The sequence below is a fragment of the Haemorhous mexicanus genome, chromosome 7 (assembly GCF_027477595.1).
Source record: "Haemorhous mexicanus isolate bHaeMex1 chromosome 7, bHaeMex1.pri, whole genome shotgun sequence".
In the NCBI taxonomy this organism is placed as follows: Eukaryota; Metazoa; Chordata; class Aves; order Passeriformes; family Fringillidae; genus Haemorhous; species Haemorhous mexicanus.
This window is the reverse complement of record NC_082347.1, coordinates 40,905,722-40,926,468: the sequence shown is the minus strand read 5'-3', so window position 1 is coordinate 40,926,468 and position 20,747 is coordinate 40,905,722. Positions and strand designations below refer to the sequence as shown.

The following is a 20,747-nucleotide window of genomic DNA, read 5'->3' as shown; positions in this document are numbered from 1 at the left end:
GGGCCTGCGGTGCGAGGCGAGGAGCCGGGTCCCCGGCGGCCTGACCCCGGCAGCGGCCGCTTCCTGGCTCCAGGTTTCCTTCGGCCTCGCAGGTCCAGCCCGGTGTCAAAAGCTGGCCTTGTCTCCTGTCTCAGGATGTTGGTTTTACCTCTCAAGTGTTTCCTGAATTTGCAAAAAATTCTTGGGGTTTCGTTTTTTGTTGTTGTTTTTTTTTTTCCCTTTCTGGCGGCTGTCTGCGTGTTCAAAAGCCCATTTACCTTTGATGGGGAGGGAGAATAAAGCATAAATGGGGGGGGGAAAGGAGAGTAAGAAAGAAAAGGGAAAGAAAAGCAAGAGAAAACAAGAAGGAAAGAAAGAGAGAGAGAAAGAAAAAAATTTCTTAGTCGCTACTGTTGAGCAGGGGGTTTTCTCCCGGGACCAGTTCTACTTTTGGAACATGTTATTGTCAGGCAGAGGTCAACATCTTTTACCTCTTTTTTCCATTATTCAAAATAAGTATTGATGTTATGTTTTAGCTATTTAAAAGCCAGCTGCCTTGCTCATTTCAGATATTTTTCCTGGTATTATTGTATGTGGTAATAGCTGGCCTGTGTATCGTCTTTCACAAAATCTACCCTTTCAGGGTCTCAGTCTTCAAATGATATCAATCAAAATTTATGCAATTCAAAATCCATATGTATAGAGTCCCAGTTCACCTCATTTAATGATAATAGTAAACCACATATTGTGTACATGTCTGAAACACTTTTCTAGTTCTTGACTGTATTAACCCTAGGGGCACTATGTTTTTGTACAGCTTGCCCAACTGAGCAGCATAATATATTGATTAATACTTGGCAACAACTGCATTCTTGAATAATAAAACCATGAACAAGGTAAACGTGCGCTAATAAAACAAGAAGAGTGTCAATATTATTTGGGGATGTATGTTAATAAAAGATGCTAAAGAACAGGCGAGCCCCCGGCCCCACAATTAACAAAGCTCAGTGCCCAAAGCTGCTCCCATTCCAGCCCCGTGTGATGTCGTTATCCGAGAGCCTCTCGCCTACCTGGGCATCCGTGAGGCGGCCACAACAAATGCTCCATATTTATGGGGGCTGCGTCCAGCACTCGGGAAAAAAAGTTCAGCTTTTCCCGCTCTGCAAAAGGCAAATTAAAATTAACAACATTTCATTGTTACCCCAATTCTTCCCAGGCAGAGCCCTGTGCAGGTATCACCGGCAAAGCCTGCAAACAGTAACTGATTTTACAATAGAATTTGCTTCTTTCAGGCTGCATTATTTACTTAAGCTTTAATATACAGTTCGAAATAAGATTTGCTTTCATGGAAAAACACTAAAACATTTGGCAAAGGAAGAGCCGAACGTTCTCCTTAATTTGTTTTGGCAACTCTGAAAAATAGATCCCATTACGCTCACGTTTGCATTCCAGAAACATAACAACAAATTATCATTTTACGAAAATCAAGATATAATTAAAAATGGGGGGATATAATAAGCAGCAAGTGAAGGCAGAAGAAGGAGGGGGCACATGTGGAAAGCAATGCTTTCAGCACTGGGGAAGGCAGAGGAGGGGAAAAAGCAAAGGACACCAGCTGAAAAGCAATTGCCAGAGCTTATTTATTTATTTTGGGGCTGAGGGAGGGGGGAAACAACAGAGGAGGGAAGGACTTGGAAGTAAAAATTGTTTAGCAAACAGTTAAAATAGTTTCATGCCTTTTTTTCTTTTTCTTCTTTTTTTTTTTTTTTTTTTAGGGAAGACAACATTTAAACACAGGTTCATATTCATATTTCAGTCGTTTGACTTTGGTGGGAAAACAAATACTGAGGAATTAAACACAATTATGGTTTGATTAACTGGAGCTGGTTCCTAAAACCACAAGGTATAGCAGCAAGATTGCATCTGTGTCTTCCCTCAATGCCATCCACATGAGTCACAGCGAGGCAGGAAAGCTGTTGACAAATTAATACTTTAAGAAAATAAACTATGGTCATGTTGAACATAGAGCAACTTTATCCTGATTAATTTGTGTTGGAGTGGCTCCAGCGCCCTTTACAAAGCCGCGCAGTTTGTACAAATGTAATTTCCTAATATTTACACGAGGAAAGCCTCAGCCGTTAAGATTTGCCTCCAGTGTGAGTTTTGTGGTTAGCAAAAAGACAATAAAAATACAGAGAGGTAATTGTAAGCACATTTGGAAAAAAAAAAAAAAAAAAAAAGGAGAGAGAGAGAGAGGGGAGGAAAAAAAAAAAATCGGTGTTTCTCTCCACTCCTCCTTGCAGAGCCCTATAAAAGTGGCAGTGCCGCGGCTGGCGGGGACGCGGTGCCAGGCTCGGGGCTCCGCGACACCCAACGCTCCCAAGGGCTGGAGCAGCACCCCCGGCCCTCCACAGCCCCACATCCCAGGGCATGGAGCTCCCTCCCAGCGCCTGCTGCTCCCAGGGCCATCCCCAGCCTCACCCCACGCTCTCTGTCATTTTATGTCTTTATTTAAATACAACGTCAGGCGTTCGTACAATTGTCTAATTTAATAAATATGAGGAGGGGAGATGCAGTTAGAAGTGTTGCTTTGTTTGAAAAATATTAAAAATAACCTTTAGTTTTAATGAGATTTCTCTCTCCCCCCCCATCAGTTTACACAATTTTCCAGATGCAAAATGAGCTTTTGGCTGTAAAATATTTTATCACATTGTCTTACACAATAAAGATTAGATGTTTTCGCTCTCTCTCAACTCCACCGCAATTATTTTTTAGTGTTTGCAAATCATAATATCATTTAAAAACCATATTTTATACCTCATCTAAAATACTTTTATAGCAGTGTGATGAAAAAAACCCAACACAACATCTATTTAACTACTCTTTTAAGTGGCTGTAATATGCTTTAGTATAATTTCTCAGAAAAAAGCACAGCTAAAAAAGCTTAGCTGTTCTTGAAAACAAATCTCCCAAGAAGCATCTTTGCAAAAAATCCCCAGAATTGAATTCCCCTGGCTGAAGAGCCCAGAGAGCCTGAATATAAAAATAGTAGCCCTGTCATTTCACATTCATTAAGTGTGAAACTCAGAAATTAATAATGTAAAAATATGCTTTTTAATTAGTCTTACATTCTGCCCAATGTACTTAAATGGGATCAGCAGCTCCCTAATGATTTTTTTCTTAATAAAGTATTAGCCTGTGATGCACTGGGGTTGACAGGTATGATAAACTGGAAAGTACTTTTGGAGGCGTATGAATGATACCAAAATAGTACTCTCCCATTTAAATGTAATTAACATCAGGGAGCAATATTACATGAGGAGAAAAGCCTGCAAGATTTTTATTTCAGGGTATTTTTTTTTTTTCATTTCTTGTTTTATGAGTAGTTTGATGATTGCAGCAGTGATTTTATAATTTAATTACCTTTGTTGAAAGCTAAGCTTTTGCTAATAGCAGGTCAACAGGATCATAAAGCAGCCTTCAAAAATATTAAAAAGGAGGTAAATCCCCTCAGCTAAACCTACACAATAAGAACACGGGTGCGCATGTGTGGATGCAAAGGATTTTATGGAGGTATGGATATACAGGCTCCACGCCTGTTCCCCTGTTATTTGTTTACTGTTTTATTACACATCAGCATTTACTCTCCAAAGGGCTCTGTTATACATTAATCATATTTTTTTTAAGAAAAGAGGAGGGAAAAAAAGAGAGAAAAATGAAAAAAAACAAAAAGAAGAAGAGAAAAAAAAAGAGAAAATGAAAAAAAAATTAAGTAATTTTAAAACTAAGAGAAAATTTCAAAAAATTTAAGAATAATAATTTTTTAAAAGAGAAAGTTGTGGAGAAATCCATCTGACACACCCTGGAGTTTTCCAGAACCAATAGGGCTGAGTAGTGAAGCCACTCACTCTGGACCAGGACCAGGATTCTCCTTTCCACCACCACTTCCACAAACACTTTGCACTTTTTTCCATTTCCAAAGGAGCCGACTCTACTCCAGGAGATAAAAGATCACTGTTGACCTGCACTGCTTGTGCAGGAGTATTCCCTAACTTATTTATATGCCAAATGTCATTTGTGTTTACTGAAGAATTTCTTCTCATATCTCGGAGTCACAGCGCTCCCCAAAGATGCACTTGCCATAGGGTAAACAAGCAGGGAGGAGGGCAGCATTCCCAGCTCCCCTTTTCCCAAACCAGAGGCTCCTCCATGGGTGTCGCCTTCCCCAGCACTCCCTGACATTTCTCTTTGCAGGCTGGTGGATGGATGGGTTGAGGTGACAGATGACAGGAACGTCTTGGGACATGGATTCATGGTGGCACTGGGGATGTGGCTCCATGTGCCTCCTGCCTCATGTTCAGTGTCTCTTCTCCACCATGGTTCCAAGTTGGAATAAAGGGAAACTTGGAGCTGGCCAACCTAACCAGGAAAAACCTTGGTCAGACCATAGATAATGAAAGGGAATTTTTATTTTCATACTGGTTTTCATTTGGCTTTGGGAAACAACCAATCCAACAAACAAACAAACCACCATTTTTTGTTGTTTTTTATATTTTAACTCACGATTCCATTATACATCCCTCAAGGCTCATCCTGGTTTTGAATATCCCAACTAAACTGGAAGGTCTTAGGCCAAGTGATCACCCATCCCACAGCCAAGGTGGGGTCAAGCATCAGGGTACAGTCATTCAGAGGGGGTTCAGCTTTAACACCAGCAAGATTTCTTCATGGAACGAGTGCCCAGGCATTGGAAGGGGCTGCTCAGGGAGGTGGTGGAGTCCAAGGAACAGCTGGATGTGGCACCCAGTGCTCTGGGCTGGGTGACAAGGTGGGGACCAGGCACAGGTTGGACTTGATGATCCTTTCCCATCTTAACAATTCTGTGATTCCCACGAATGCAGTGCCACATGAATGCTGTGGGGTGAGGGGCTCAGGGCCCAAATGGCAGCACTGCCACACGGGAATGCAGCTCCATCACTCCAGCACATCCATTTCTCCTGCTTTGGTAACTTCCAACGTCCTTTAAAAATGCGATCATGAAATGTCATTTCTTTCCTATTTATCTCGGCGCTACAAAACTGCCCAACTATTGGCTATACGTGAGCTCTTTTATAATATTTTTCCAATCACAAACACCTTTCCATGGCTCCCCAGGGATCCCTGTGATGGATCTAGCTATCTATCTATTTACGCATTCATGAATCAAATCATCGGACTGGAGAAAGTTTGGACAATCCACAGCTTTCATGAGATTTCCCCACACTTACACTTCACAGGGGGTTTCCAGGAGTGTGATGTTATTTGCACCCCTCTCCTCTTTTCCCATGTGACTTCTGCACCCATCCCAAGGTCCAAGTTTAAAATGCATGTCCAGCTCCCAGCCTGCAAAGGGAGCTTTCCAGGAGCAGGGATGTTTTAATGGGCAGCTGAATCAGAAACTAATCATCCGAACTGCCCTCATGTAAACACGCGCTGGAGATTTTATTACAGAGATATTTGGGGTTTTCCTGATAGAGAATAAAAGACAAATAATCGAACTTATTGGAAAATATTTACATAGGGCCACAGAGTGCAAACCTTGGGAAAGCTGAGCAGTATTTGCTCAGAGGAATAGCCCTGGTGCAGGCAGAGGAGCGGATACTGCTCGGCTGTCCGGGGAATTGGAGGGAGTTTGTCTGAGTCAGACATGCAGGCGATGGCCCCACACTGGGGCATCATAATGCTTTAATTAATTAATGTCTGTAAACTGTTTGGTGATCTTGGGATGAAAGGAGTTCTGGAAATGCCAGGTATTATTGAAAATTAATTACTCCAGCCTTCCCCCCAAATCTTGCTAAACATATTTCATTTTTTAATCTATCCTGCTGCTTTAATAAAGCTCATTGCAGAATTATTTTCTGCTAAATATTAAAAGAAAAAAAAAGAGAGGGATCCTTTTAAGCAGAGGATTGAGCTGCAGCAGAAGAGATTGTACAGAAGTCACATTTTCGGGGGACTAAGTCTCCACGTGTGAGGCAGGCACAGGCAGAGGACACCGTGGTGAGAATGAGCTCAATCTGTGTGTCCCCATCATCCCTCTCAATGGCCAAGCCAAGACTTGGCATTCACATGGGGCTGGAGAACCCCACTCCCATGGGAAACAAAGCTGTGGGAGAGGCTGGACCAGTCTGAGGCATCCAAGGACAGTACAGACTGTTCCAGCCCCCGCCACGTGTCGGCAAATCAATCACGCTCAATGCTATTCATCATTCCATCACAGGAGACAGAACATGTGTATTATTTATACAAGTCTGAAATCATTTGGTGTTACTTACTGAAGAGTCACCTTCCACATCATCATGGAGCAAAAGTCCTGGAACAGACTCCGTGTCCAAGCCCCAGCAGGCACATTCCAGATATGGTCTAAACAATAAACCACAACAGACAAAATAGATATTATGATAGTTTTGCTTCATTTTTTTTTTCAATGCTGCAGCTTTCTACTCATGAATTTTAATTTATGTAACAAAGCAGTAAATTATTTTTGTTCATTTATAAGGGCCTGCGCTATGGTCTGGCTTGAGTGTTACAAGACTGTGGTAGCGTTGGAGCATCTTTCAACTCTTCTCGGGCCAAATCAACACTTCTACCTCTGCAAGCAGGCAAAGCCAGTGTGTAACACACATCTCCTAAGAAATTCAGGGGGAAAATGGAAGTAAAATGTCCCTGTGACATTTCATACTTCTAAAATGATCCTTCTCTGTACCCTGCAGAGATGTGGGCCTTGGAATGACCTGTCTTCTCCTGGAGCATCCCACCCCATTTCTCCTGGAGCCATTTGAGTTTGCTGGGATAAGGAAGCAGCTGCATTAGTAGGGTGTCTATGGTTACTCCAGCAAGAGCAACCACCAACACTGACCTCTACTCTTCCTCTTCCTTTTCCTCCTCCTCCTCCTCCTCCTCCTCCTCCTTCTCCTTCTCCACAACACATCCTCAGTCATGCATGAATGAAAGTGGGAATTTCCATTCCACTCCTTCAACTTCTTCCCACAAGTTCTGAAAGAGATGAAGCCCTTCCTTATGATATTCAGTCAAATCCACAAGTCAAGTGTCACCTATCACCGATTCTCCTCAGAAAAATGTACATTTCACCACATCTTCCTCAGGCTACTTCTGAAACTGAACAGCAGATGGGGCTGCAGAAATCATCACATTTAAAAAAAATATATGAAAACCATCCTTTTACATTCTGAAAAGCAATTTATTCTACACCATTTCAAAAAATAAATAGGATTCTTCTTTTCTGTTTTAAGACATCAATGAATCTGTCGCGTAATGGGCCTTTGTAAACCGATTATCCTTGATAATCTCATTAGCTGAAATTATTTTACTTTTCTAACATGGTAGATTTTTAAATACCTTTTATTTCTGATCCCTCTGGGCACGTTGCAGTGAAATTTACTATTAAGCAAAATAATTATCTATCTCAAACCTTAATGCTGAAATGTAGAAAAATAAAATAATTACAATCTAAGGGCAGAATGGAGAAAGTACAAGGAGGAACAGGAAAATTTCCACAAGCAGGCAAATATCTTCTCATTATTAATAAATAAATCATACTTGTTTTCCTAGGAAAGTGAGGACACAAACAGAGGTTGATGCAAATGGCTGGGTTTGCATTGAGGTGGGGTTTGCACCTCCTGTGGTGACGCCCAGCGCGGTGGCTTCGCGCTGGGGAAGGACAATGCTCCTCCAGCTCCCACCAGCCAGGAGCTGCATCACCCACTTCCCACCCAGACCTGAGCAATTAAGAAATGTGAGTTGTTTCAAAATCAGCTTAAACCTGTTTTGTTTTTCATTTTTTTTTCCCGTATGGAAGTTTGCAGCTGTAATGGGATTACGGTGTCGGCCGAGGGAGGGAAGTTTGCAGCTGTACTGGTTTGGGGGGTAGGAAGCAGCTGTTAAAATAGAGGACTAATGGTGATTAATTCTTATTATGTGTTTGAAGATCTCACAATGAGTTCAGGAACCAAACCCTCCCTCAGGGAATAAACTGAAGGAGGAGGATTTAAAAAGAGGGAAAATAGAAGGGGAATTTTAATGTACATTTGGCCTAAATGGCCTGGTCTTAAATCACTTTATTAATATTTAAGTAAAATTTAAATCAACGTTATTAAGACAAAAAATATCTAGCCTGGGAAACCTGTAATTCCTGCATATTTATGCAGAATGGGAAATCACCTGTGCTTCCTCAAAAATACACATGCCAAGAGCAGCAGGGGAGCATCCCTTCAGCTTGTAGGGGATGGGTGCTGTCACACACTGATGGGAGAACCTCCTGATCCCCACAGCCCTTCCCCAGCAGCTCTGTGCCCAAACCACTACAGGAAGAGATGGGAAGAGACCCCATCCCACTTCTGCTTCTACCACCACAGTGAGAGATGCTGGTAGTGATGGGGAGGAAGCAGCACAAAGAACCAACCTGGGCTTGGATCAATCTGCAGCCTCTGGGGAACCTGCAGCATTTCCCACTTCCAGGACAATTCACATCAGAGCCAGGTTATTTGTTGCAATATTGTGGCCGGGTCCTACAGCCGGTTTGCAGAGCTCTGTGATGGGCTGGGTGTGCTGGGGCTTCCCCAGAGCACAGCAGGTGAAAGATATGAGATTTCTATTTATACACCACAGCCTGGCCAGGAGAGCGACAATTTAACAGCAAAGGTACGGGCAGAGAGAAGCAGCCTGGAAAGGCAGGCAGGGCAGGAAAGGTCCCTTGAATCCCTGGGAAATGGTGACCCAGCACAGGCTGCAGCAGGGTCCTCAGAGCCCCCAGCCCCTCTTCCCTTGGGGAATTTCCCCCAGCTGATCCATTCTGCACTTTGACAACCTGACGTGGCTCTCAGGACCCTCCTGAGGACAAGGAAATGAAGGAAGCAAAAGTAAAGAAGGTGAAAGCAGCAGCAGGGCAAACTCCAAGATCTGGGGTTTGTTTTTCAGCCAAGGCTTTAATGAGGATTAATCAAATATCACACATGCAGAGAGATTTCCATGAATTATTAGAGGGGAGAAATGGGTGGGAAAATGAACAAAAAGCTAAACTTTTTTTTTTTTATGTGAACTTTTCCTTTCTGAGCTTAAACTTTGAGATCATACTAATCTTTTCAAAGCTCAAAGAGATCACAGTAAGATTTATTTCAGGACCAAAAAAGAACTTCCTTTACCAAAATACCTCTGCCTGTGATTTTCCTGTTTCCACATTTTTAAGATGTTTTGTTTTTCAAATATGAAAGAATTGACAACAATAACTCAGGGCTGTGCACCAGGAGCACCACAAAATCCTGCCTTTCACATGGCTGCAGCAGATACCCATTCCCAGCAGAGCTGGTTAGTAAATTAAACCATTCCTTCTAGCAGCAACTGATAACTTGGAGCTGATGATGTAGGTCAGAGACATCTGCAGTAAATTATACCCCTCACCACAGGAGGAAGGGGAGCACTTGGGACATGGAGGTTGTGTGGATTCCATATTGGAGACCAAAATACACATTTTTACTCATAGCTGCTGCATAACCAGATACTTCACTTTGGCTATTTTGCACCCAAGTCTTCATGGGTCAGTGACAAAAGTTTAGGATGGATTTATGGGCTGAGAGTCAGAGACAGGAAAGTGGAATAGGATGGGGTTTAGGTGCTGGGTGCTCAACCAAAAGGCCCTGTGAGCAACCCAGATGCCCAGAAAAATACAGGATGGCCTGAAAATTCCTGTGAGTTGGTTTGCTGGCTTTGTGGGAGGCTTGGGCTTCTGCAGTGTGTCCATGTTATAATTAATAAGCAATTTCTGTTTGAATGGCGTGTTTTGTCTTCCTTTGAGCACGTTCTCTGCAAAGACAAAGATCAAGACAAACCTACTCAGAACACAACGAAGATAAAAGGGAATCATAAAAAGAGACAGACAGAGGAAAAGAAAGAACAAGGAAAAAGAGAAGACAAAGAACAGGGAGACACCAAAGAGGACACAGAACAAAGATAGGCAAAATGAAAAGACAAAGAGAAGTAAAGACAAAGAACAGAGATGATAGAGCACCACAAAATATGTAAGAGAGGCACAGAAGGGAAAAGGGGGGGAAACAGTGACTGAGAACAAAGGGCAGAGAACAGAGCAAGAGCAGAAACACACAGGAAGGAAGAAAAATGGGAGAGAATTCAGCCAAGATGAGGCATGAAAAACAGCCCAAAGAACAAGCAAAAATAAACACAATGAGGAGAGAAAACAGCTAATCATCTTCTGATTTGCATTAAAAAATAAGTCATGGTAACAGAGGCTCAGTGACAAGAATGTTGACAAGTTGAATGTCAAGATTTCTCTTGTCCTCTAAATCCAGCCAGCCTGTCACTACTTATGAAACTGGCTGTGGGAGAAGGGGAATGGGAGCTGAAGGATTAGTGCCTGGTGGGGAAGGAATAGCAGGAACCAGTGCTGGCTACAGGAGCAATTTAGAGGGAAGTTCTTGCAAGCAAGAGATGCCCAAAAAGCAGCCAAAATCCCTTTTTAAAAGCAGATCTATTTCCATGGTGAACCAAGAAAATACTCGTCCTATTCCTTCTGCAGCTTTGCAATAAAGGAGTGGGAGAAATTCTGATTACAAGTGTAACTGCACAAGTCTAATTTTAGTATTTTTGTAGGCAGGTCTAGGGTGGATATCAGGGAAAGGTTCTTCCCCCAGAGGGTGCTGGCACTGCCCAGGCTGCCCAGGGAATGGGCATAGTCCCAGGGCTGCCAGAGCTCCAGGAGTGAATCCAGGGTTGGGATTTTGGGGTGTCTGTGCAGAGCCAGGAGCTGGACTGGATGATCCTGATGGGAATTCTATGAGTCTGTGAAAAATCATATTTAAAAATATCAGCTTTACTGAAGCAGTTCATAAAAACCCAGCCGTGGTAGAAACGCCAAGAGCTGTGGGTTTTGAGCAGGCCAAGACAAGTCTGTATGGAATTTCACAAGAGAGGCCACAGAGGCTTCAGTCCTGCTGCAAAAACTGCACCAATAAATCATTTCCAAATCTTGACAATGGGCAAAAAAATAATTTACAAGAGGTACAGAAGTTCATGGTGAACATGAACACTCAGGGGATTTGTGCAAGCTACGGAGAGGTATAAAGGGCTGGAGGATTCTGGGGTTTCCCTGTTGGCAAGAACAGAAGGAGGACACCAGAATGGTGGAGGCAAGCCAAGCAGGGAAAAGTTGAGGATGTCCCATCCCTGGAAGTGCCCAAGGCCAGCTGGACAGGGCTTGGAGCAACCTGAGATAGTGGAAGGTGTCCCTGCCCATGGCAGGGGTGGAATGGGATGAGTTTTAAGGTTCTTCACATTTACAGGAACCCCTCACCACCTTGATGGCCCATTGAGTTTCAAGGCAGAGGTCATGGACTGGGATGGAAATGCCATTTTTCAAATCTGAGACAAAAAACTTTGATTTTGTAAACACGCTTGGAAGAAACTCAAAAGGAGCAGCAGGGTCCAGTTTGGTCTCATCAGAGCCGGTCTCCCAAGGGACCTCTGGGTCTGGTCCTACAGATATTCCAAAGCATAAATCAAGAAAATAAAGTTCTCTTTCAGGTTTCTTGTAGACCAAAGGATCTTCTGGAATTTCATTGGCCATACAAATGCAGAATTGTACAGCAGAAGTTTCTTGAGCTGCCACAGCTTTCCAAAACTGAACCTTCAAAGAATTTGTGTTATTTTTCTTACTGAAACATTAATTTTAATCCATATACAGGATCAGCTGCCATGAAGGCCTCAACTACCACTGATTTTATCCTTTCTCCCTGCTGCAATACATTGTCTGTTATTTTATTGTTAATCATTAACATTCCTATGGAATTTGATGCCACCAATACATAGACCCATCCTCCCTGACATCCCTCATTCCGTGTGCTGGCAGCACAGCAAAACTGGAGTGCACTGGGTTAAATGCTTCACATGCTGCTCCTTGGTTATGTTTTATTTACCAGGATTTCTATAATGTGCGAGATTTTTTTTTTCCTTTTGAGATTTCCTCATTTCTTTCAGAACACTTTCACCTTATTTCCGGGCTGCTTTTCCCCAGGGGGCAAAGTGGAGGTTCAGAAACTTCATGTGAACTTCCTGAAAAAGAAACAGATCACCTATTAGGAAACCCAAATGGAATGTGCTGTGAATATGGTTTAATATGTCCCAAAGAAAGAGCTGCCTCTAATCACAGCACAAGATCTAAAATTCATTGTTGTACTCAGTTCATTGATTTACTAATGTAGTTATTATTTATGATTTTGATGGCAGATGGAATTCTATTTCCATTATTTGATTCAGGTTAATCAGGAGATAATGTGCTTCTTTTATACTTTCACCTAAAGACTCTTCTGGTGCTCAAGACTCAAGTCCAGAACTGCAACTCAAATCCCCTTCTGTCCTGCAATTATGGCTGTTACCTTCCAAAATTAAAATCTGTTTAAAATCTAGGGTTAATATTTGAACTGAAATAGTTGCACATATACAAATTACATCCAAGGTGGAAAGGTTTTTGTGGGGCTCTGGCCTTTCAGGTGCTTTCACTGCTTTTAAAATACCTGTAAGAGGTTTTGGGGATGCACCACTGCTCCTTTGCCCCAAAACTTCACTGGAGACTTTGCTGCTGGACACTGGATGTGCTCATCCATCACTCCAGACCTTGGGAAGAACAAATCTGACAAGGATCCTGCAGACAACACCTGTGCAGATGTAAAAAACAACTCACCAAGTCCTCAGGAACTTTTTGATTTGTTAGGCTTCGCAATAGTTTCAACATTATTTAACTCACAGATTGTGAACTTCCCAAATTTTCATTATTTCTGTATCCCAAACTTGTATGCTGAATCCCTGGTTTCCCTGGAGAACAGCAAATACTACTTGCAAGAGGTGACTAAAATCAATTCAGAATATACAAGGTGAAGGAAAAAAATCTGAAAATCATAAAATCATTAAGGAAAATAACTCTAAGATCATCAAGTCCAGCCATTAACCCACCACTAAACCACGTCCACAAGAACCATATCTGCATGTTTTATAAAAGAGAAATTAGATAAATTAGATTTTCATGCCAGCTGACTTTATTTTACTTGAGAATATTCCCAGTATCACTGGTACTTGATACAAGGCCTTGTAAGATCTGGTTGGAAGCTTCTTTTAGCACTTCTTATTGAAAGGACACTCAACCATCTGAGTCCCCATTGCTACAGTCCAAGCTTGGGGTGTCTGAAATAAATAAAGTAAAAAACCCAAATCTTAACAGGCTTTAAACTGGAGTAAACAAAAAAAAAAAAAAAAAAAGAAAAACCAAAACAACAACAACAACAACAACAACAAAAAAAAACAGTGTCACAGCCTGGGGGTATTTCCAGAGACAGACAGAGGAACAGAGACAGCTCTTGGACATTCCAGTAAAATAGAGAAAACGAATTGTCTTCTCAGGATGTTTAAAATCAATTTTCACTCTCTGCTTTCCAGGATTTCCTCAGGTCAGGATGAGGATGCTCCTCCAAAACCTCTTTAGGCCCCATTCCCTTTAGGATATGTGAGGATCCACAATCCTGCAGCCAAAACTTCTCTATCTCACCTGAAGATTGTGTTGGTTCTATAGCACCTACAATGCAATTAAACTGGGGGATAATGCAATTAAACTGGGGCACAATCCCACACCTCCAATATTCATGGAAAAAAAATACCTAAATCTGTAAATCTGTGCTTTTTTTTTCCCCTTTGCTTCATTTTTCCATGACAAAAATGAGCGCCATGGGGAAAGCCGCCCTTCTGCCTTTGCGGATTTAGGAAAAGCAGGGGGAACGGGCTGAGGTGCAGGGGTGTAATTTAAATGTTATTATGCCTGAGTTAAATCTCTTCTCAGAAATTTGGCCCTGCACGAGGCTGTGAGCTTGGGCACAGCCCCAAACCACAGCTGTAAAAACCTCGCTCGTTTGAAAGGTCCAGTTGTGCTGCGGGACAAACACACGGCTCTTCCCAGCCCGGCCGCTCTGCTCTGCTCTACACTCTCTGAATTTTATCGCTGGAAAATGAGGGGCATCTTACCCAATTAGGTACTCCATAGCCTAATCAGCCTCTCTCCCGACCAGCAGAATGTGATGTGCCTGGGCCCAGCTGTTCCCTGGTGGTGGTGCTGTCAGTCAGATTCTGCTGCAGAGAAAAGCGCTGCGGAGCCCAGGACATTCCTGCACATCTGTTAGCTGCAAACAGGGAGAGCAAAGGATGCTACAGCAATTTCCAGGAACAATAAGGATTAGTTGCTCATCTGATACTAACAGCGTGCACCTTTCCCTCTTCTTTAGCATGTCTGTCAAATAATGTAATTATTAAGGACCAACAATGTGGCTTTTTATGTGAACCAGTGCTGACTATGCTGGAGTATTGCATTTTTAATTATTATGATGTTAAATGGCTTTAATTGCTGACACTCTCCTGATTCACAGAGCATTTTTATAACATTTATTAAAAAAAGGCCAAAGTTTATTTTACAGTCTGCAATAAAGCAGAACACAAAACCCAGCAATTGGCTCAATGAGCCCAACACATTAGTTCTATACACAGACTGCATATTATTCTTGCTCTATAAGTGATGTGAAAAGCAAAATTGAAGTCCTGCACAAAATTTGATCATCTTACTTAATAACAACAGATGCTCAGAGCGGTGGCATTTTGAAAAGAGCTCTGTATGCTACTGGTTATTAAATGGCAGGACATTTGGCATCCTCCAGCATTATACCATTTGAAAACCATGGAGTCACATAAATAGCCGATGAGAGCTGGGAGAAAAAAAAAAAGCCAGCTCCTGTCTGCATAGCAAAACTCATTTCATTTAAAATATTTAAAATGAGCAGGCTGCTTTTCAAAAGAAAAGTCTGGAAAACTTAGGGGAGGGGGAGCTTCCCTTTTATCTTGGAAATACAGGAAAGCAAATATGTTGGGAGGAAGAGAAGAAATGGTTCAACAGCACGGCTGATCAGCCTTAACTGAGAATGCTAATGGCTTCTGCTGCTTTGTGTCAGGGGCTCAGCACAGTTTGGGGAAGGCTCTGGCACCAAATTTCCTCCTTGATTTAAAAAGGAAAATATTGGCAATACGTAGGCAAATTATCATAAATGCAGGACGGATCAACAACGCGTGGGGATCATTTTAATGGAGCAATTCCTAGAAAAAAGGGGGAACCACCAAAGACAGTGGCTCACTTTCTTTGTAGGATCAATGCTCCTCACACAACACGTGCTGCCTATAGTTACACCATTGTTAGATTCATATCTACTCTAAAAAGTTCTAATCGAGTTGATGAGCACATGGAGTGGAGTGTTCTCATTTTTATTTCAGTCTAAGAACAATTCTGTTCCACCTTTATCAAGGCACAAACTATTAGGATGCATTCGCCCAACATATTTTACTCAGAACAGCTAATTCTACACACTGTTCCAAGGAATACCAGCAAAGCAGTGAATAAATACCTACATTAGGTATTTTTAGCATTAAAAAAAATTAATATATTTTTTAAAAATCCCAAATACACAACGGGTTTGCCTGAGAGCTGAAGGAAAGATTCACTGGGCTATAAGGGAGGGGGTCTGTGTGCACATTGCTTTTATTTCTACTTAATAAAATCTTGAAGATTGGGTTATAATGGCTGTGCTTCCCCATCCCCAAGTATGGTGTGGCAAATGGTGCCACTGTCATTAAGGGTGCATTGTTGTTTGTTTTATGCTAATCTTCCTTCAGTGTGACAGACTGTCACCTGCATGGGGGGTAACTTTCAGCACTATATTAGCCCATATGGCACAAGCTAAATTGTATCTAAGCTATGGGCTAATTATGGATGAGTTAATAAAACCAAGCAATGTCAGTCTGGCCACTTCTTCTGGTCCTCTGCCGACCCCCCCAAGTGAGTTATTGCCTGCACTGTTCTCTTAAACTATTTTCATTTTTGCTCTCCACAATTGCTGCCAAGCTTTATGGATAAGACACTTTAATCCTTCTCCTTTCTCAATCCGGTGCAAGGTGAGATTAAAACAATCTCTGCACACTTTTTCCACGTGATAACTTTCCCTGCTAATCGAGGGGTGGTGCAACCTCCCGAATGCTAAACACAAACACACCGCGTTCGGTTTCCTGGAAATCTGCTGGCACAGCTGTGGCATAACAGACAGATTTTCGTATTTTCAGGGAGTGAAAAACACAGTTCATCTTCCTTAACTACAGGATGAAAGAGATGAACATTTATCCCCTTAAATGCACATCCAAGTAACAGAAAACCATAGGAATGGATGAATCTTTTCCCATGTTTTAAGGTCAGGCAAACGCTTAAGTGTTTTTTTGGACAAAGACCCAGCTTCTTTCCCTTCTCCAGAACGAGGGGAGGGAGGAAGAGAGTCCCTCCCAAGTGTTAATGTTCCCACATCGCTCCGTCTGCTCTGCTTTGTCCCCACTTGTGCCTTTCAGTTGTCAGCCCTGGCAGCTGTTTCAGGCTCCCTCTTCAGCAAACTTTGCTCTCCAAATGCTCTGTGCTATGCAGCCAGCACAAGGGAAGCACAGCAACAAAGTGCAGACACCAAATTTTGGACCAAACTGGACAGAAAAATGTAGAAAAGTCTTGTCAGTGATTAATAAAAAGCCCCAAATATTATTAATAATAAAAAACCTCTTCAGTAACGGGAAAAGAAAAAGGGATGAAAAATGAAGTGAAAACTCCCATCAGTTCTTTGCCTCCACTCCTGTAAAGCTTCTGCCCTGTTTTACTGCCTGAAAGAGCATCTCAGGAGCAGGTGGAGACCAAGCCCAGCTGAGAAAGAAGAATTATTCACAGACTGCTCAAGTTTTGACTAAACAAAACCACAAACAAGTAATTTCTAGAAAAACATCATTTTGGGGGATATCTTCTTCGAACCTGTCAGTACCTGTTCCTCACAGTGAACAGTAAAATTCAGGACTCAGGGTATGAGATATTCAGGATATGAGATATTCAGGATATGAGACACTCAGGACACCCCTCAGCTTGCGACATTGGCCACCCTCAGCCCAAGAGCCCAAAGTTTAGGACAGCCTCTTTTTGTCTGTTTGCTCAGCCAAGTCCACAATTCCTCCACCATTCCACAGGTCTTGTAGGATTTTCAGGAGCTGGACTTTGATGATCCTTCTGGGTCCCTTCCAACTCAGAATAATCTGGGATTTTGTTTTCTGCATTCAGTCCAGCTGAGTTAGCAATGGAGTATGACAATGGGAAGGGTCAAGCATAAAACTTCTGGAGCAAAGCATAGAAAGTGAGAAGTGTGAATTTGGATGTGGTAGCAGATACTCAGCACTTTCAGGTTTTGACCCAAGCTCTCCCCAGAGGGGTGTTAAAACCTCCCTGTAAGCAAAGGTTTGAATTATGTCAGTGCACTAAAGATACTTAATAAAAACTTGCATTAAAAAAAAATAAATAAATAAACCCAGGCTCAATTTGTGGGAGTCAGAACATCCTTCCAGCCCAAGCAGCCTCATTTTTAGATAAAGCTGCACAGCTTTAAAAGGAAATACCTCGAGGTTGCTGTGATTTGGAGCGATTACTTCCCCATCACAACTTCATACCCCTTTCAACACGAGTATGGAAGAAATAAGTAGATTTCTTGTTCTTTATTTCCTGTAAGGAACAATGCCATGTTTCACACAATGCCTTGTTAAATACAAAGTCATCGGGCAAACTGCCTTTAAACCCATCATACATAATGAAATGTTTCATCTGGAACAGGAATTGTTTTTCCAATTCCAAGTTTTAGTCTCTCCTTGGCTTTTTCCTCTTTCCCTTCTTATTTTCTTCCCTCATTTTATAGACAGTCTGTTAATCTACTCAGACCTACAGTACTGAAAGCTCTTCTCACTCAGGGAGTCACCCCTGGAAGTGTATTTTTGCTTTAAAAGTCAAGTTCAGACCTAATCACCACTTAAATAGCACAAGAGGCCGAGGCAATATCATTGCTATTCAAGTTACTTAGTCCTTTGTTCAAGAAAAATTCTTCTCTAGACTATTCCCTCACAGAATTGAACCCATTGGTTTGAAACTGAGATTAAGTTTTCCCTCTAAAAGATTAACTTAATTAAATTAAATTCTAATTCCATTCAAACAGAATCTGCAATTCTGGGAAATCTTATGGTTCACGTTACACCTTCAGTGATTCCAAGAGCCCTTTCTGGCCTGGTGAAGCCCGATGAATCTATGATTCTGTGAAATTACTTAACAGATTAATTAAGAATGGCAAAGCCTAGTTCAACCTTCAGAGCTGAACTGGTGTCTCTTACCTTGTGACACCAAGGAACTTTATTTCTTTGTCCTGTTGTGAAAACACTGACACGGGAATTACTGCCTCGTGCTTTTCTTTCAAATGCCAAAAGTGCCTCTTCTTGGTCAGTCAAGGTCATTTGTTGGCAGAATATTCTTCCCCCAGTGGGTGGTCGGGCACTGGAGCAGGTTCCCCAAGGAATTGGTCATGGCACAAACCTGCCAGAGTCCAAGAAGAGCTTGGAAAACAATCCCAGGCACAGGGTGGGATTGTTGGGGTGTCCTGAGCAGGACCAGGAGCTGGACTCGATGATCCCTGAGGGTCCCCTCCACCTCAGGATGTTCTGATTTTATGAATATCCTCCAAGCAGCTCTTTTCAGCACTTCAGAGACTCCCACAAGCTGGAAAAGGCAATCAGCAGTTTCAGGAGCTGGAAACCTCTAGTTCTGATCTGCAACCCAAAACTGGACTGCAGGAGGGCTCACAGGAGCAAATACCCCACAGAAGGTGTCCGTGGCTCTGTGGCTGGATCAATTCCTTCCTACACGAGCTTTTCTTGTAACCAACTCTCTACAAATGACCAGCCAGGCTCTGTGACCTAGCCTTTGTTCTCATGAATTGCACCTCAGGTTGCTTCCTCCTCGGTAGTTGTTGCTCTGCTGTCTCACCTGATGTTTGAAGAGATCTGAAGATTAGACCTCTTAACGGCACACTGTGTTCACTATACAAATTATTGATCGCTCGCTTTTAGACCACTTTTCTCACTGCCTCCTGGAGTGAATTGAGAACAAAATACAGCTGATAATATGTGCCCTTTCCTCAAGTTCAACCACCAGAATGCTTGGGTTACAATCTCACAGGATGTTTCTGTCATTATCTGGCTCCCCCCAACCAGTAACACTCAGGTTTTGAGAAGCAGAACAGCCCTCACTGATAGCCTGAAATATTAATTTCACTGATAGCCTGAAATACTAATTATCTCTCTGTAATAGCTGCATATCTGAATTCTATGACAGAATCGAGATTACACATTTTCTATATTTGTTTTCACGTTTCTTTTAGCAAAAAATAAACTCTGAGCCAAGCTGCAAACTTGGCTGTAGTTCTGACTTCTGTTTCCAGAAGATCCATCAATACACTAAAATTAGGCTTACACAGCAAAAGCCTTCTTTTTCAGGTGTTTTCTATGGAAAAAGCCCATTACTCTATGAAAATGAAGATGTGATCCTTATTTGCATGGCAGGATTTACCGCAGGGCATTTGGAGTAGGAAAGCTTTACAGTGAAAGCAAAATGTGTTTGGTAAGAGCCAGTGCTATCCCAAAAACAAGCTAATGAATTCCCATTGAATGCCTGATTTATTGGTCCTTCCCTGCATAATCCTTCCCTGTTCAAGGAGCTAAAAGACCTTTTTCAAGCAGTTATTTTCCTCCACCACTTTGCTGTATTCCCCACAAGCTCAAGAAAAACAGATCCTCACCCAAGATCATCATTGCACTGAGATGTGCTGCCTTTATGTGTTCAAGCCATCTAAATTAAAATGACCTCGAGGCTTTTTCCCTGGGAATGTACAAAACCCTCCTTGACAGAAGCTGCTTTGGGCCACCAAGGCCAGGAGCAGCAGGGAAGAAGAGGCTGAGCTGTGCCAGGCTCTGTGCACACATTTACAATGGTTTGGAGCTGGATAAAAGGAGTTGATGATCCTAAAGTTCTCTTCCAGCCTTCAGGATTCGCTGAAAAGAACTCACTGGAGGTGCTAAAGGTGCCACATCTCCGAGTCCTGTGGAGCACAAAAGGGTTGGAGAATCTCCATGCTTGGAAAGGCTGGGGGAGCTGGGGCTGCTCAGCCTGGAGAGGAGCCCCAGTGAGAGGAGCCCCAGGGTGTCCCTGGGCGTCCTTGGGTGTCCCTGGGTGTCCCTGGGTGCAGGTTGGACTCTAAGCAGGGCCCAGCAATGGCACCAGAGCCACAGGCAGGGACTGAGCCCAGCAATTCCCCTGCACAGGAGGCAGAACTTTTGCCCTGGGCACTGCCCAGCCCTGAGCTGAGACCTGAGACCAGAGGGGCTCTGGGGGCTCCTCCCTGGGGATACTCCAGATCCATCTGGACACAATCCAGAGGTGCTACATCTGCTACCTCTCTCTTCACGGACATGAAGATGTCTTTGGTGAGGAAAGGGATCCAGAGAACAGGCTAAGCACAGATAAAGAGGAGTCAGAGAGGAGACAGCACAAACTTCAGCTTGATTGGGCACAACAACCACGTTTTCCCAGCAGCCAGAGGAATCTGTGTCTCTGCATAAGAGAAAGGTCCTCTTTTACAGCCCAAACTCCCTCATTTGATATTCAGCAGCTGGATACAGTAAAAATCAGTCGTGGTGTAAAATATGAACTCCTGGTAAGCTGATACACCTCGGGCTTTTCACAGCCCTGGGCGCTGAGTGTCTGAAGATTGCTCAGCTCGGAAAGG

At 42.7% G+C, this 20,747-nt stretch overlaps 2 long non-coding RNA genes across 2 annotated transcripts; both read right to left on the bottom strand.

The window, feature by feature from the left end:
• Positions 1–1,049: 1,049 nt before the first annotated feature.
• LOC132330183 (uncharacterized) lies at positions 1,050–6,383 on the bottom strand. The gene is made up of 3 exons (XR_009487236.1): positions 6,294–6,383; positions 3,888–4,398; positions 1,050–1,139 (listed from the first exon to the last, which is right to left on the bottom strand). It is a non-coding gene; the product is annotated as an uncharacterized LOC132330183 (long non-coding RNA).
• Positions 6,384–6,929: 546 nt separating this feature from the next.
• On the bottom strand, positions 6,930–18,838 carry LOC132330182 (uncharacterized). The gene is made up of 5 exons (XR_009487235.1): positions 18,301–18,838; positions 14,056–14,210; positions 12,561–13,224; positions 12,036–12,099; positions 6,930–7,014 (listed from the first exon to the last, which is right to left on the bottom strand). It is a non-coding gene; the product is annotated as an uncharacterized LOC132330182 (long non-coding RNA).
• Positions 18,839–20,747: the final 1,909 nt, after the last annotated feature.